This window comes from Cyphomyrmex costatus, unplaced genomic scaffold, assembly GCF_001594065.2.
Source record: "Cyphomyrmex costatus isolate MS0001 unplaced genomic scaffold, Ccosl1.0 scaffold32, whole genome shotgun sequence".
In the NCBI taxonomy this organism is placed as follows: Eukaryota; Metazoa; Arthropoda; class Insecta; order Hymenoptera; family Formicidae; genus Cyphomyrmex; species Cyphomyrmex costatus.
In genome coordinates this window covers 429,538-447,452 of record NW_017277340.1, presented here as the reverse complement: position 1 = coordinate 447,452, position 17,915 = coordinate 429,538, and the positions used below count along the sequence as shown (strand labels likewise).

The window sequence follows — 17,915 nt, the reverse complement described above, 5'->3', positions numbered from 1 at the left end:
ATGACATCATTAATACACTCACCTACAAACGAAACGGGTCAGTACGCTGTTAAATTCATGATGTAACATTATACCCAATTTGAATAATTTTTAATTTTATTTCCAAAGATCGCCACTGTTATCCTGTACCCATAGTATTATATGTTGCATTTTATGCTCTGCAAATTGTTAGTAAATTAAAATTAATTGTAAAACGAGTAGTAATTTGGAATCAAATGCTAAATTTATTCTTGAAATAGAGTTTTATAGAGATTGTCTTAACTTTTTTCGCGTTTTATATTGTAATTATTGTATCGGAAAAAAAATGTCTAGGTTAATAATGTCATATGTAGTTATACCATTAATGGTTACGGTTTCAAACCGTAGCGGTTCCAGGATAAACCATAATTTCGGTTGCAAACTAGGCGTATGAACTTTGCGCGACAGCAAAGGAAATCCGCTCCAGAAACCACTTGGCACTAACTCACATCGTTTCAATCGCATCAAATTAGGGTTACATAATTTGTCCAAAAGCGATTTTGACAGTATAAACTGTCTGGATTCATTTTCAAATTTGTCTTATCTTTTAATTTCTACAATAGATATATTGTTGCAATCACACACACAGACACACACGTGCAAGTTAATATTATATATATATATTTAAAAATATTAATTATATTATTAATCTACATATTAAAGTCTTGCCTGTCAAGTCAGATTAATTGTTTGTTAAAATTGTATTTCAATCACATTACATAATTATGTATCCTATAAATATTATAATATTTATAGAAATTGCGGTACGCGAGAGTAAATCAAATATAAATGTAACTTTTTTTGTATTATATAAATCATCGTTGACAATATTATAACGTTGGCGTAAATATTTATACTGATTGTGAGTGACAAGTAAGAATGTCTGTTCGCGTCCTACATAGTTCTGTAATCGTTTTTTACGATGTCCGAGTAAATAACATCGAGTGCCATTGCACACTTGCACTTTTAATAATCTCTAAAACTTTTAGAATGGATCTCATTCTAAAGAGTGAAATCTGAGTAAGAGTAAGAATAAGCATAATTGAAAATTGAGCCACTCCTTTTTTCAAAGATTAGCTCAATTTTAACTCTTTAAAGTGACGTTTCACTCCAAAGAATTTAGAGAGTAGCATTTCTTTTCCCAAACTGTACATACAGTTTACGTAAAACTTTAATGGCTTTAACATTTTCATTGGCAAAACTTCGATCAATGAACTTTAATATGTTGCGCAACGACACTCAGTATTATTTACTTATAGATATTGCGACAACGACTACAGAAATAATTACTGTGTTTCTTTTCACTTCGTCGATAATTCACGTTTGTTGCTTTATAGCATATAATTATTATTATTAATTAATAAGTTTCGCGAAGTTTTTTTCTTTACCCTTGATCGCGGCAATCCCCGATTTGCCGAAGTTTCCGAAAGAGTTCTCGCAGCTTGTATAATCCGTCGGTCAAATGGAAAAGTTTCGAGAAAAAAGTTTCACTTCACTTTTCGAGGACTATGCTCCTGATCTGTGCTCATCTTCTTATCTCGTCACTCTCCTTTTACTACCTTCGCGCTCCGGCTCTCCGAATCTACTGCGAATCGTTTCTCAATTTGACTTCTTCTCCGAAGTTTTTGCATTCCTGTTTCAGAAGAGAATGACGCGCTTACGAAGAGTGATTTTTAAAATGCTTGAAAAGATCGCGGCATCGTTTCTCGCATTTTTTTTTTTTTGTAAATTCTCTCTTCATCAGTCGCTGCCTTATATTCCAACCCCTTCTTATCATCCATGCCTTATCTGGATAGGAGGGAGAAGTTGTTTCGCTCGATGAAATTCGAGTCTCGTCCAGAGAGGAAACTCGGCGACGACAAAAGCTGTCTCTCTTTTCTCTCGGCGTGGAAGGACAAAGAACGTAGAGCAATCGAAATTGAAGCTCACAATGCTGATGAAGCCGAGGTTGAAGCTAAGAATGTTATACCCCCGCGGTTGAGAACAATCTCTGAATACAGAAACGTTACGTGCAATGTTAAATTAAATTTCACGTTATGTGTGCTGTTACTTACATGTATACTTTCCATGTTTTTCTGCATCAGAGAGTTCGACATAATTATATTAAAATAGTCTTCTTTCCTTCTTCTTAATATAACCGCGATATTATTATTGTACTCTTATCTTTTATTTCAAAAATTATAAAATTTTTATTATTATAATTTTCTTTATGACATGTGAAGTATTCGTTGTTCTGTTTTATTAAAAGAAATCTTCTATTAAATATTTTGGGAAAAATACCATATATGTATACATATAAGAAAATGATCATGTGAGAACGGAAGAAGAAAGATTGAATTTATTGTATTATGAGCTAAAAGCAAAGTTTCATTCACATGACCAACTGATAAAAGTAGCCGAGTGAACCGAGCAACTGCTTATCGATGAGTATAAAGAAGAAATAAGTTGCAAGCTGAATCTCGTAGCAAGTAGATCCTGCTATTGTGCAAACTTAATACTTATATCCATGTTCAATATTCTATTATTGTTTCTTTAAATTAATAAAGAAGTAATAAATAATTTAATTAACAGTGTAATTATATGGAAAGAATTATTTCTTAAAATTTATCCTAAAAATATGGTAATCGTGGGACAATATTATATTTTGAAGAATTTTTATGTAAATCTCTCACTTTTATTAATAAAACTACAATAAAATATAAAATAAGTTTGATTCATTTTACTGAAGTGCATGGTAAAAATCTTTAAAATATTATATTGTACCATAACTATTATATTTTTAGGAAAAATTTTACGAAATAATTCTTTCCGTTCTTTATCTATATGTATACATATAGGTAAAAGATAATAGAATATATATTTCGTATTTTCTTTGTAGTGTGTAATCTATGTACATATCGTAATATATTTTCATTTATAATAATAATTAAAAAATCATATTCTTTTAGTTATATCACTTTTAAAGTAATATAATAATATTATTATTATCAGAAAAAAACGTGCAATACGGAATCGCTATATTCGTATAAGCTGCAAGAATAAAGCTACTATTATTCATTAAACAAAGAATCAGCAATATTGCATATTTTACGGTTGCATATTACTTTCTACACTCTACGGAATTGAGAAGAACATTCATTAGACGATATTGCAGCGCTTTTCATGCAATGTTTTACGACCAGACATACAAGAGTGAATGAACGAATGAACGTAAGCACACGTTATTCGTTCGCGTAGAATGAGATGAACCTGCCGTATAATACAAGAAATATTGGCATCACCAAAAAAGTATTACTCTTTATATACGCTAGCGAAACGTACCGATGTATTATCGAGCACCATTCCACAGCGGCATTTAAAAGCGCTCTTCCGTGCGATTCTGCCGTATTCTTCCACTCGCGCGGCTCGGCAGAGTTCTAAAGTGAATTTAAACTAGCGACCCAACCAAACGCCGTTTTTATTAGCCGCAATTCACCGCGAATAAACACGATGAATTTCTGAAGATCCCGACGCGTTTCACCTGCGTCGTATAACTTTACAGCAACCGAGTTGCTTTTCTATAGGCGCGTAATCGCGCTAACTTCCGACGCTCGTTAATCGACCGATGATAAAAGCAGCTTAATTGCTTGCGCCATTTTCTTCCCAAACAAGTACATATAAAGATGTATGGAAACACAGCTAAGATTTTGCTATTAGTCTTATAAACCTAATTTGCGCACTCTTGTTTTAGTTTGATTGACTCTTCGAGTGGAATTCTTAACTTCTCGAGTTTCGACTTTGTACTAATTACTCGTCCGATCAAGTACCTTTTCGTGATCCCTAGGGATATGCGTTTGATCAGAGTTGTACGACTGAAGTTTAGCTGGAGAAACCTTAATACCAGTACGAGCTGTGTCAAATCGTATTTTCAGCACGCGGGTGTAACTACAACGCGGGTGAATTTCTTGTTTCAAAGTTTCTACAATTGCTCATCTTCTTCCTTTAATCTCACGCACGCTTGTAATCACAAAGTGTTACAACAAGCAGCCTTCAAGTTTCTCGTTAGAAACTAGCACTGTATTGCCGTTGTTAAAATATCATATTGAAGATCTATGAGACTTAAAAGAGAAAATTAAAGTTAGAGGCTGTATATATATATATATATATAAAATAATATATATAGGTAAAAATTAATTATATAATGTATCAGTCGCTCTATTTTATTTTTTTCTATTTTCCTATACACGTTCTGCGTCATTGTTTCTTGTAAAATAATATCGAAGAATTTCTGTTCTCGAGGTCTCTAGAGATTGTTTGGTCGTATCGTCGCTCTGTATTGCCAATATTCACCAGGAATATTTGTATTATTTTGTTTCTGGGAAAACGTAGGTACCGTGAACTTTATGTATTCAACTCGCGCTTCCTAATGGAAATCTGTTGCGATTTACGAGGAATTAGCGATATTAACTTGCCGTATCCTCCGTAAATCTGCCACAGATCCCCCGAGATGACCAAGACCAACATACGAATTGATCACGGTTTATATATACGTGTACAAACGAATGATTACAAACGTCAAGCAGTTTATAACTCAATGCTAATAATGCTAATTAGAGGTAAACTCAAAATAGAGAGAGAGTGAAAGAAAGAGAGAGAGACGGGGTGAGAGATTAACGCGCAAACAGATTACAGTTGTTAAGTAATAAATCACTATGTACCTCTTTCGTGGTTTTAACATTGCTGTGTTACTTTCTTCAAAGTATTAAATTATTAATATTATACTTTAGACAATCATAATGCGCTTTGATGATATATAATGCGCTCAAGCTAATATTTTTTGCTGGTGCTCTCATCATAACAAGCCTCTTGAATATTACGATGACGTGAAGCGTTTCGTTGAGCATCAAGCTGTGCCAATAATAATCTTTGACTTTTTTCAAAAATACTTTCCAGGGATTAAAGATGGTGAATAGATTCTTTAGGAAGTGCTTTGAAAATTAAGGCTACTAAAATGATTTAAAGAAATTTATTTGAAAGTATGTGAGTCAAGCGTATAAGAAGATAAGTTTTTTTCCTATAAATCGAATACACACTTCCAAAATGGCCCATTTGTCATATGTTTCATTCTTCATATCTATAATTTTTACACATTTCCTTTATATTTTATTTTTGAAAATATAGATTTAATTAAAAATGTATAAGTCACCATTTTATTCGTAATAATTTTCTATGTTTTGATATGGATGCATATTTGAGTATCTTTTATAAACAATACTGGATATATAATTGAAATTATTGAATTATCTGTTAATACTGTAAAAATTATTCTCTTTGTTCGTATTTTAACTGAAACAAACGAACGTGCCGGACTAAAAAACAATAGTAAACATACTTAGAGATTTTAGGGATTACCTATTCCTTATTTAAACACAGCTAATGGTCGAGCGCAGCCCGTAGTCGATGAGATAAGAAAATACCGAAAGAAGTCGTCAAGCATTTCTGGGAGGATCAGAGTACTTAACGTGTTACGGCGAAAACGGAGAAACGGAAAAAGAATAGCGGGCAGAGAGCTACAGTGGCGAATAACACTGTGGGATGAGAGATGGAAGGCGGCTAATGCGCATCTACTCTGTTACAGATAAATGGATTAGTTAGTTACGATGCGAAACGAAAAGTAAAAGAGCGTGTCGGACTGAGAGAATACCATCAGGAAGGGTTAAGATCTGATGAAAAACGGGGAACAAGGAGGACCGGCGATTTAAGGGAACTCGTTACCGCTTACAATGTATCCATTTATTCTGTTGCTCAATTGAACATCATTTTCTTTTATCTTTGGATAAAATAGTTGATTTCAACATTTCTCTATCATCTAATTTAATATAAACAAATATATATGTGTTGAGATTACAAAATGTAATATTGTGTTACGATAGAGATCATGATGATAAATGACTAGTTGAAGTAATTAATATATTTAATGTATGCATCTAATTCAGTTTTTACATAAAAGAAAATTCATATACATAAGTGGCTCTTCAAGCTATATATCATATAAATCTTAAATCTTATTTTTATATATTTTATGATTATAATAACATTGCAATAATATTTATTATACATATTATATATATTACTATAATATATATTCGTTATGTCGATATATTATTATAATTAATATCTACATTAATCATATTATATACATAACGTGTTCATTATTATATTCTATATTATTATGTTAATTTATTATGTTACAATAATTAATTATGTTATAATATGTTCAATTACGAACACGGGTTGTGTTCGTAATAAACGAATGATACTATTAGATATTAGAATAGTAATAATATTGATAGTTTCTCATTTCTCGCACTGAGTGTTAGTCTGATATACACTCAGTATCATATTATAACACGTGTAGAAAGCACACGCTGTTTAAAATAAATATTATTATGTTTTTGATGTTTCTAATGTTAAAAACGGAGAGAGAAAGAATATGTGACAACTGTATGAGAGAATACTTAAAGGAAAAGTTAAATAAACCTGACAATATTATTTATCAATTATAAAAACCTGTGTTTAAAAATTATTTCGCTTTAAACTGCAATTAACATTCATGTGTTATAAATATAAATTATAATTTTAAACAAAAAACAAAATCCGTTTGGCATTACCTCTTCATGTGACAAGTTTTTGAATGGTAAGGGTCTTTTTTGTTAAAATATAAAAAATATAATTTATATTGATAATTTATAAATATTAATTATTATTTTAAAGGCAAATAACTACAGTAGCTTTTGAGAAAGACTTTTAATTAATAGAAAATCATCGACTTTATTAAACTTTTTCTTTAGGTGTATGCATTTTCTCATTCTTTCATATACATATTAAATGTGATACGTAAATTACTGATGCATTAGTCTTATTTTTTGTATCACTGATATACACATATCGTCTCATTATGAACCAAATTATAAACAATATTGTCAAACTGAATTAAATATTAAACATGGGCGCGAATGGACAATACGGTGCTAGTCAGGCCGCGATGTCGACTTTTGGACTTTCAGAAACGACCATTCTTGAAATCAAATGTTAATTTTAGCAACGTTAATCATTGCTTCAAACTGTCGTTTGCCACCAATCAACCATAAAATCGCCCTTGGTGATAGAGGTTAGGAATGTGTCCTGCCGTTTTTTTATCGTGCCAAAGGATGCTCATTAATTTCTGTAAACGACCCGGGGCACTTTGCGATGAGAGTCTGAATACTGAAAGAGAGAAGATTAATCCTCTTCAATGTCCAACAACCTTAAGTATTCTTTTTTATCAAAGAACGGGCTAGTTGTCAACAACGAGAACGATGTGTGTCTAGACTTACTCTCTACGATTGTTCGATGGATTGGAAGTATATTCGTGAGACTTTTAGAAACGTGACACCTTTGAAAAATTCCTCAGAAAGGCGACCTTTGACATATTATTGATAGCCCGGCGGCTATGTAATCGGTGTCACTCCGATGAATAGGTGTTATTAGAATGCATTCTTCATTCAAGAGCACGTCGCTGGCGTATCGTACGAAGATAGTGATTTTTAACGTAGGCATATTTTTTTATCGCGACATTTTATTTTGTTTTTGCATTCAATATCAGATCGATGATTAATGATGAACTTTGCCCGTTTGTTGTAAATTCAGTGGTTTGCTTTGTCAAAATTTCATTTATTTTAACAACAATATATAACATTAGATCGAAATGTAAATACGTTAAAAGTAAGAAAAATGTCTTATCTGATTCGAGCTGGATCTTAATGCTTAATAATATTTTAAAGTTTTTTCTTTATTATATTCAATTCTATAAACTTGGATAGTAATATTAAAAATCAAATTGACAAGTCCAGTTTAATGATACTTATAGTAATAAACATTAAAAAACTATAAACAATTTATTACAAAGAATATCGCAATAAATGTTAATATGTGTATATATGTGTATAGATACATATATATACATATTATTAGATAATAATATATTAATATATTAATAATATTGAGAGAAATATTAATATTTTATTATGTTTTCGCGCATACTAATTATATATTAATAAAGATATATTCGAGTATGTACTTTGTCTCAATAAATATTTATTACATCACAATCACAATTGTATTATTGATATTGATATAGGCGTAGTGTATACATACATGTAATGTATGTTACATTATCTAACAAATGTTAGAGATACATGACATATTATGTACATATTATGCACGTATATATGTATATATATATATATATATATATATGATATGTTTGATACGCTTGACATGGGTGTTATTCCACGAACCATTTCCTGCAATATTAATCAACGGTTAGTTAATTACACGTTGAACTTAGCGAATTAAATTAATCTGTTTTATATAATATAATAAGAATAAATAGTGTGATTGTATGATAGCATTAAAAAATTGAAAAGTATTTAATTAACAATTTTTTAATTAACAATATTTCTAACAATTTTTCTTATTATTAATTACAATTGTTACAAATAATTGATATTGAATTATATTTTTCTTATACTTATAATTACAGTAACATATTGAATAGATTGAACGTTTTAATTGAATTTGAGAAGTTAGATATTATTTTAGATTTTGTCAAGGTCGATTGACATAATTAATATACAATATTGCAATAATATAGATAGCATTAGAGAAATTATTTAGTATGCAAACCGAATAAGCGCATTTATAATATTAAAACTGTGCATAATCTCTGTTATATGAGGTTCCGTCTCGCTCGAAGCTTGCAGTTTATTAGCATAGATGGACGAACTTTGATCGTTTGAGAGTATTATCACTATGGAACGGAATGGTGTTCCACTTTAAGGATTAAAGTGATCATAGTCGTGCTTACTTTCCAGGTGCTATATTCACTCATGACCAAAAGGATAGCAGCACGGAGCTGGCCTTCAAGTACGCCGTTTACAAGATCAACAAGGACAAAATTATATTGCCGAAGACCACGTTGGAGTACGATATTCAGTACGTGCCAAAAGATGATTCCTTCCACGCATCGAAAAAGGGTAAGCATTATAATTGCATATTTTGCACAATAAATTTCGTATTTTCTGTATGCGGTTTGCTTTTACTGAACCATGTAATGTCATATTAATTTATTTGTATCTCCGTAATCTGCGTCAGCGCAAGAAATAACAATTTGAACTAAAACTTACGGCGCAGAAAATTCTCCGGTTTAATGAAACGATGCTGCATTACTACGCGTCTCTGTAAGAAATTTCACTAAAGTTAAAAAACATCTCATGCTCGTTAATCTCACGGTTTCCTACATGTCAAAAATGATTTATTTCTAAAAGCTCGCTCAGTTTTCACACAGTTACAGTTCCACACCAACTGCAAAATGTTTAAATGGTATATGGCCCGTTTCTCTGACATAGGTTTAAAATATTAATTTATTATAGTTTTGAGAAAACAAGGGCTGTAATTGCAACGTGCTCTTGCTAAAGTTTTTGTCGCGTAATATTTACATCGAATTAAGATCATTTTCAAAGTGACAAGTACAGTTAATTGATTATATACAGTAAAGAACATTTTGTATTTATATTAAAACCGGTCCACTCAAGTCCTCGTTAAAATTTTGTTGAATTTTTAACATATCCGCAAGTCAGAGAGTGTTAGTTTAACATAATATGACTGTGTTATTTGAATATTTCGCATTGAATTGATATTTAACATTTTATAAAGTCAAAATGACAAAATTTATAAATAGTGAACTATTAACATAAAAATAATGTATTTCAAAGCATAAATTTTAAGATGAATGAATAAAATATGTTGATTGGACGTATTATAAAAATATTAATTTTACTGAAAAAAATATGTTTTTATAATTTGTTTATAAATTATATCAATCAAGTTTTTTGTATTATTTTTTTTACATTATATTTGTATTACTTTTTAATATACATTTACTGAATTTCATGGTTTTTATCATACATTTCTTGTATTAAATTAACAAAAATATGTAAGTTGACCATTTAGGAGGATATGTTAAGTTAGCACCCAAACTGTAGGTAGTACTCAGGAGTTCTGATTAGAGTTCCCACTTCCTTTTGACGAGACGAAGAGTTCCCTATAGTTAATAACAAGAGTTCCGCTCAATAAACATTTTTTTTACATTTTTTAAAAATAGGGTGCTAACTTTTTATCGAATTTCGAGGTGGAATAGTTCTGAGCGGCCTAATAGCTTCAATTTGCGATTGCCTAGAGTTCCTGATATGTAAAAAAAATTTTCGAATAATAAAAAAAGGATTAAAAATTTTTGAAAAATTAATTTTTAGATACAATAGTTCTGATGATAATTCTTGCTTCTTTTTGACGATACAAAGAGTTCTCTATGATTTTTAATGACATATGCGCTTAATAATCATTTTTTAATAATTTTTTAAAAATGGGGTGCTAACTTTTTAACGAAATTCAAGGTCGCATAGTTCTGATCAGCTTAACAGAAGTATTTTGTGAATACCTAGAGTTCTTGATACATAAAAAACATTTTTGAAATATAATAAAGTTTTAAAAAAATAGTGGAAATCTTTGAAAATTTTTTTGAAAGTACCGAGTAGTTCTGAGTAGCGTTTCTTATAGTACTCGACGAGTTCTATCGAAAACTGTAAGGTGAAAAAGCGATTGGACCAACGGTTTGCAAGATACAGCGACATTTGTCAGAAGATCAACAATTTTTAGAGTATATCTCGGAAACCATTGGTCCAATCGCTTTGAGCCCTGATACTTTTCGACAGAACTCACCGAAAACTGTCCAGAACTCCGATCAGAACTACTCGGTACTCCCAAAAAATTCTTGATTAAAAATTTTTTTCTAAGTCCTACGTCGGAAAATTTTTTGGGAATACCGAATAGTTCTGATCGGAGTTCTGGACAGTTCTCGGCGAGTTCTGTCGAAAAGTATCAGGGCTCAAAGCGATTGGACCAACGGTTTCCGAGATATACTCACTTTAAAAATTGTTGATCTTCTGACAAATGTCGCTGTATCTTGCAAACCGTTGGTTCAATCGCTTTTTCACCTTACAGTTTTCGATAGAACTCGTCGAGAACTATAAGAAACGCTACTCAGAACTACTCGGTACTCTCAAAAAAATTTTCAAAGATTTCCACTATTTTTTTTAAACTTTATTATTCTTCAAAAATGTTTTTTATGTATCAAGAACTCTAGGTATTCACAAAATACTTCTGTTAAGTTGATCAGAATTATGCGACCTTGAATTTCGTTAAAAAGTTAGCACCCCATTTTTTAAAAATTATTAGAAGATGATTATTAAGCACATATATCATTAAAAATTATAGATAACTCTTCGTATCGTCAAAAAGAAGCAGGAATTATCATCAGAACTATTGTATCTAAAAATTAATTTTTCAAAAATTTTTAATTTTTTTTTATTATTCGAAAATTTTTTTTACGTATCAGGAACTCTAGGCAATCGCAAATTGAAGCTATTAAGCCGCTCAGACCTATTCCACCTCGAAATTCGATAAAAAGTTAGCACCCCCTTTTTAAAAAATGTAAAAAAAATATGGTTTATTGAGCGGAACTCTTGTTATTAACTATAGGGAACTCATCGTCTCGTCAAAAGGAAGGGGGAACTCTAATCAGAACTCCTGAGTACTATAGTTGGGGTGCTAACTTAACATACCCCATTTAGGACATGTATAAAATATGTTCTTGATATTATAAATTTTTAATTGCGTATTTTTCACAAATACTTAAACGAAAATGTTTGTAAGAGACATAGAGCTAGCTACGTTAAATGAAGGCAAAGAGCTTGGTTTATCGAGCAAAATCATGGTACTTAGATAGAGAACACTCTAAGGTATCTTGAATATTCTAAGAGTCCTTTTAGTCGACACTATACGCGACGTAAGGCGTTATCGTAAGCAAAATTTATCGTGTTGACGGCATGTATAAACCAACCAAGAATAACTAGCTTGCTTGCCTCTCGTCGTTATTAAAGCAGCATACACATTATTATCCGTCTCGCGTCTGTCGCTATCGGATACTCACCATAAAGACCATTGTCTGTCTCGCTTCATACCACCCTTAAAAACATATTACTTGTCTCTTGTTTCTGATGTACCGCGAAGATTTAAGGGACAAGATCAATTTTATCCGTGAGTACGTCTCTTGAGAATTTCTCGATATGATTCTGACAACTTTTCCATATAAAGAGAAATTGTGAAGACTCTATTTATTACTTTTTTTATATTTTGAAAAAAGAGAAATCAAATCGATTATATAATATAAGTGGAACAGTGTTTCTCTGTTGTTTGAGAAATATTTTTATAATATTTATAAATATTATAAATAAGAATTAATATTGTTTATTTATAAATATTTTTTAATGCATTCTTAGAAAATATAAAATATACGGAACTCATTTTTTGATGATTAAATTAATATTGTAAAATAAAACTTCTGTTTTATTATATTTTTATAAAAACTCCCGGCCGTGGTAATATTTTTCGCAATAAGAAGAATTGTTTCCAGATTTAGTATTTTCAGATTATTAGGGTTGCGTTTCGCCGACAATTGTTCGGCGCGCAGTTTGAGGGGACTACGTATATTAGTTAATTATTAGTTTGTTTTAACACGTGATAGTACCGCGGTAGTTTATATGTAAGCAATCAAAGGTCCAAGCTAGACTGTTATAGGCTTCGTATTCGTATTAGTTATGTTCTTACATTAACGGTCTTATTGTTTTATAAAAATATGTTCGAAAATAGTTTGATTTTGATATCTACGATAAAATTCAATGTTGCTTTAAGTGATTCGTTAATTAGGTTATTTTTACGGCACGATTCTTAGAATTCTAAAGGAATAGAGTGCCGATTCTTTCTATTTGGTAAACATTTTAACGTGCTTTTTTAATTTTCTGCAATAATATAGCAGATTGTTTCGTGTTTATATATTACATTACATAAAAGTTAATCGAGTGTTATTTGTCCGTGCAGTGGAACATATTATGTGCGTTGTACAAATACATGGCGGTAAATTAAATGATACAATTTTGAACAATATTGTAATATATATACACACACTTTCAACTTTGTGCGATAAACTTTCGATAGCATTAGCTAATCCGTGCCTCGAAATTGCCATGTGAATCGAACGTATGCAGTATTGTCAACTACTGAGGCAGGAAACCACTTCGAAATCAGTTCGTGTCATAGCTCGCCATAGTATGCCACAGTATGTGCTTGTTGAGAGTTCTTTCCAGTGACTTTTAATGGATCCATTTATTCGTGCACAATACACAATTGTAGTTGAATATTTTGTTTTAAGTTACATGGTCTTAACGTTCTATTACGTTCATGACATTAAAATGGAAATAAGATAAAATTTTATTTAATTGAAAATTTTGTTTTATTTAATCTTATATATTGTCTACATTTACAAAATATAACAATATAGTATATTCAAAATTTTTACAATTTTTTTTGCTAATTGCGTAATTTAAATAATAATGAATATGTGTATTATTGATAATATTAGATTGCTTTACGTGATTGTAATTTTCTAAAATTTATATTTTCTTTCTCTTATTTTTCTCACAGTTTCAAACATAAAATTGAAATGTAGCGTAAACCGACACATTTGTGTGTAGGATAGACCGTAAGCTAACTTAATCTTTATATACTATCGCGTTATTGTGTCAAATAGCCCTGTTGGGGCTGAAGGCACTCCTGTATTTATGGGAAGCCTCTAAGAAAAATTGTTATGTTACGTGTTTGTGTCTTGCAAAATAATCTAAAGTATGCATATAAGTCAACAAAACCATTTTTACCACAGTAAAAAAGTGTTAGAAATTTTATATACATTAACTTGTAAACACTTTGTACAGATGATTCCTATGAAAGAAAAGAATAGAAATGTAGCATTAGTACTATGTCAATTTTAGGCCCATCTTGTCAAATGCACACATTTTTATTTGACTTACAAAAACGTTAACTACTGCAATGTTCTAAACAATATTATAAAAGCTATTATATTATCAGACAGAGAAGATTTTTGTATTTATATTTCCAAAGTTTTATTTTTAGCTTTTGTTTAAGAATTTAGTTCAAATGTAAAGAGGTATAACGATATTAGTGACCGTTCTCCATTGAATTAAAATACTTATCCTGTTTATTATTATAAATATTCAATACTCAATATATTCAATATTCAATATTTTTTGAATTAGCAAGAAATTAATTTTTTTTTATAATTGGGAGCATTAATACATTGCTCAATTCCGTGAAATCTACATCTGAGTGTTAGAATCTAAAATACGTCGCACAAGATACTTGATCATCGATTTTATAACATATACATATCCATAAAAATCTAGAATCATATTCATTGACAAATACGTACTTAACGAAAATAACGCTATTCTGCGGCAACAACGACCGTGTTTCGATCTTGTTCATCGCATTTTCATCGCGTTGCTCGTTTATATGGACACATGCTTCGGCTCTATACGTGCGTATACTTATGCAAACAATACCGTGTTAGAACTAAATGACAAGTTAAGTATCAGCCGATGGGATCGTTTCTTGTTTGAGCTCTTCACATGTATAAATATGTATCGTGTACATACGAACCTCCTTCTTTTTTGCCTCTGATAATGTGTGATTTTGTACTTTAAGTAGTTTCACCAAAGATTATGCCGACCATGCGTTGATTACAGGTTACATTATAAATGCGACGTAATTTAAATATAGAATTGAAATGCTTGAATGAAATTGAAACGTTTGTGAAGCAATTAATCTCTAAAAGCCTCTCATTCGTCATTGACTTTTACTTAGAATTAGCATAATTTATTTAATAAATCCGATTATTTAAAGCATGATTTCTGATTTAAAATTATATATGTTCGAAAAAAGACTTTATCATTGATTTATATATATTTAGCAAGTTTGACTCATCTTTTGGAACCGCTACTGTATTCTTTATTTAAAATTTTTGTAAAGGAAGGATTGCTATTCACTATTGAAAATGCTATCAAAGTTCAAAACAAACTTCGTGGAACATAAACACATCGTTTCTAAAGTTCTTGTCGGTTGGGAGAGACCAAGCGTTTACTCTACGTCATGTCGCGTATTCGAAGGTTCCTCTCAAACATGTCGCTTCCGATTCTGCTCGCAGATATCTTCATATCGATAATATACTTAATTTTCAATCTCTGATGCGAGAGTTTCTCAGTCATAATGTACACGTTTCAGCTGTGGTTGAACTCCATCGTGAATTATTTTCCATATCTGAAAACTTGAATCATTAAAAAAATTGTAATCGCTGCTGTGATTGACATAAATTTAAACGAATCAATTTAATATTTATGTAAATGTTTGTGTAAATTTAAATGTATTACTGTGAAATCAGCAGGAATATGAAATTTAGTTACCTCAGCAGAATAGTATCGAGTGACAGAAACCTGACAGAGCAAATCCGTGCACAAATAAGGCAAATGGCATAGTAGGACACTTAGACATCATATGGAGGAATAGAAGCACGGCAACCGAAGGCAAGATGAGAATCTATAAAACTTGCATTAGGCTAATACTCACATACACAGCGGAGACGAGAGCAGAAACATCCAGGACGAAAAGAATCTTAAGGACAGCAGAGATGAGGCTGTTAAGAGCAATTAGGGGAGTTACATGGAGAGACAAAGTAAGAAGTGAACAAATAAGATAGGATTGCATCCAGGATATTGTGGATCAGAGTGAGACGTCGAGATTGGAAAGATTATATGGAGAGGATGGGCCCAAAAAGATTGGCAAAATGGGTCAGAACACAAAAGTTACAGAGCACTCGCCTCCCCCCCCTCCCCCCTTCCCCGGAAGACCACCGAAAAGATGGCATGAAAGTTGAACGTCGGAATTACAAGAGGCGTGAGGAGCAGAATAAACAGAACTTGTATCCTACTTAGAAGACGAAGAAGAAGAAGAAGAAATTCAAAATCATAAACTAGAACGCGATACAAATCAGTGAAGGAAAATCAAATTATTCCACAGTAGCGTAGAAAGAATATAAATAGATTAAGTATCATGCGCGTGTGTTATTTAATGTTCTTTGTTAAATAAGAACACCGCTATACTTAACGTATAAAACGGGAATTTACGTATATAAAACGTAATTTACCTGCAAACTAACAGAGGAATTGAAAATTCCCCGATAAAAGTTGCATAAAATCTGCTTTATCGACAAGAATGAGAAAAAGTGGAGCGCGATGGAAGATTTAAAGGAAAGCATCTGGCGACAGAGAACGTTATTATCATTGAATGCAAAAACTCATTTGTCACGCATAGAGTTCTTAGTGAACGCCATTGTCCCTATTCATCTTTGATACGTCATAAATGCCGAGCATGCTGCTGTGAAATCTGCAAATAATGGCCACTACGACAAATCCCTTGGATTTGACTTTCAGTTTAATCCTTTGAGAGTAAGCATAGTCCAGTTCATCTGTCCCTTTAGCTGTCGCGAACCGTTGTCTACTCAACAATTTGAAGTTTCATGAACGCGAGAACGATTATGAGTTCCAATTGTCACAGTGTACGAATATTTGTGTGCACGAATGCACACAGGACGGGGAATCAATTGTCGAGTTACGTTTTTTCCGCGTTTCTGGTTACTACGCCGTCGGGAAATCGTGAGAAGATCCATTTCTGATCGACATTGTTCGCTCAGTTATTGGACGCATCTCGATACTTTATTTTTCTTTTTATAATCCGTCGCAAATCTTCCCTTGAATACGAAACTGGAAGATACGTTTATCGATATTGCTTTGAATTTCTCTTGCTGTCGCACGGAGGCGGATTTGCCGCCGTTTGTAAATAAATCCCGGGATATAATACCGACAGCAGAATAAAAGGCTTAGGGCCATATTTCAGTCTTAATCTGCGTTTTCCGCCATGCTTCTATCGGCGATGCGCATACGTGTATTTGGCGTCGCCTCACAAATCCGGGATCGGACGATTCTCTTCCCACGAAACTTCCACTTCACTCTCCTATTTTGCAACACAATTATCTTCGCGCAGAAAAGAATCATCGTGTTTGTAACGTGTAAGCTTTAGTTTGCTTGTTTTTCATTCGCCTATCTACCAAGCATTTTACAGCAGCTTCCCAATATCTTGTACTTAACGCTCGTTTTACGCACTATCATTTTGCTTATACGAAAGGGAAGATTTTACTAAAAGAAGTATCCAAAAAAATTAACAGAAATATAATTTTGAAAACTATTTTATTAATATTCTTTAACAGTATTAATGAAAAAGTATATATTTTATGCTCTTGTTGTAGGAAAATTTTATTTTTTTTATATCAATATTGTTATTGAATTAACAAGATTATTTTTAATTAAATAATTCTGTTGATATAACAATTTTTTCATCGTGTATTATCAAATTAATTGTGTATAGGATGCTCAAGTTGGTTATTTGAACGTCAATACTTTTGCAATATTGTTCATCATACTTTCTTATATAATTATTTTATTAATCGATTAAAATTATTTTCAGATCTGTATCTAGTTCAATTTTCGGATAAGGCGGCTGAGAGTGAGGTAGTGGCGATCACTTAAGAACATTTATTAACATTTTTATTTTTAATCAGCTTTTTCTCGAATTTGTTACAGTATAGGATCATAGCTTTGAAGAAAGTCATTAAAACAATTATGAAATGTATTAAATTTTATTTTGTATTGTATTTACCGAAGTAAGAAGATAAGATAATAGTTTTAATCCGTATACAGCTTATCTGTGTTGGATCAGACTGTACCTAAAGAAAAGTTCCAGAAAATAAAAAAGATAATTACATTAAATTTTTGAATATGGAAGTTCTTTCTTTAAAG

The 17,915-nt window shown here is 31.4% G+C and overlaps 1 protein-coding gene across 1 annotated transcript in view; it reads left to right on the top strand.

The window, feature by feature from the left end:
• Positions 1–17,915, top strand: part of LOC108775792 (glutamate receptor ionotropic, kainate 2) — a 125,859-nt gene that overhangs the window by 16,824 nt on the left and 91,120 nt on the right. Inside the window, exon 2 of the mRNA XM_018542238.1 lies at positions 8,913–9,074. The gene's annotated coding sequence lies outside the window, so the exon portion shown is untranslated. The remainder of the gene's footprint in view (positions 1–8,912; positions 9,075–17,915) is intronic.